Below are 1,432 nucleotides of genomic sequence, written 5' to 3'. Positions count from 1 at the left end.
AACAACAAATACGAAACAAAATTCTAGACCCCTAAGACGACATACGTGAAATTACTAATAAATACCCTAATACCAAAAACAACTTGACTTCGACCTAAAGCAGACACCACCCTACAATAACAGACACATAAAAGACTCAAACTGAATAAAGATAGGAAGTGCTCTTTCAGACTGGTGCTTTGCGTGATGACCCTGGCTGATATGGTCCTGCCTCTGAAGTTCTCTTTCTCCCATTTAAGCTTTGTAACATATCCTGTAAAGACACCCTGATATCGGGGAAGAAGCTTCGGGCCCGTATTCCTACTTCACGAGGAGTGCACTTGGAAAGATTATTCTGACACCTTTCTACCGTCTTGAACAAATCTGCTAGCTGAACCCTCAGTTTTTCCACTTTGGACCCTACACTTTCATCATGATGATCGTCTACTATGCATTCTTCCTATATTCTCCCTCTAAGCTGCGCTGGCAAGGGCTGACTAATACCCCGAGGGACAGCTTGAAGCCAGACCTCATATCCTTGAGTGTGGCCCGAATTATCCAAACTTTCATTGAGTGTGTCCATACCTAGCTTTGTTGCATGCTTCCAAAACTGCTCATACCTGCTCTCACCTAAGGCTTGGTCCTTGAAGTATTCAACATCCTTCAGAAGATCCACTGCTGGTGGCACGTCCTGTAGCCTACCCAACTGGCACATTACCCTAGAAGGATTGTATGGTCTAGTGCAATTGAGCCCTAACATAACTAAAGGGAACTGCGTCTGACAACCCAACAAGATTATCTTCGGACGAAGCCACAGATAAGTCCACAAAATGTTATCCCCGATTCATGATTCAAGAAATTCAATCCAAGCCTCGACTCCCACGAGTAACGAGAATTTATCCAAACGCAACCTGGAGTCCATGGATTTCACTCAATTGGAAATACAATGATCTACCACGTCTGGTCTAACTAAAGACGGCGCATGCAAATGCTCCATCATCCATAATTCCAATATCAGGTTACTGCCCTAAAAAAATCTCCTTCCGCCCTCCACTTCGGTTAAAGCTTTATATATTTCTGTTAAGATCATGGGTATGAGAGTGAACCTGCCCTTTTGATTAACGCCCTTATCGTTTTGATCCCTATGAAATAGGGCCATCACCACATATTGCAAACGGGTATTAATACGTCTTTCTTCTAGTGGAAACACTAAAGTACCTAGCAAAGCGAGGGTGAAGACTTCAAGACGCTTTCTCTCTCACTTCTCCTTAGTCACATGAAATTCATCCCAAAAGCAATCAAAACCTTTCGAGGGTCCGAATCTAGCGAACAAAAAATCTAAAGAAACCCACGAATCACTTAAACAACCCAAACGGATACCCTTACTTTTTAAACCACAAGACTGCAAAAATCATACTGGCGTGAGATTTTTGCAGTCTTGTGGTTTAAAAAG

Source organism: Capsicum annuum, chromosome 9, assembly GCF_002878395.1.
Source record: "Capsicum annuum cultivar UCD-10X-F1 chromosome 9, UCD10Xv1.1, whole genome shotgun sequence".
NCBI lineage: Eukaryota > Viridiplantae > Streptophyta > Magnoliopsida > Solanales > Solanaceae > Capsicum > Capsicum annuum.
Note: the sequence above shows the minus strand (reverse complement) of the source record.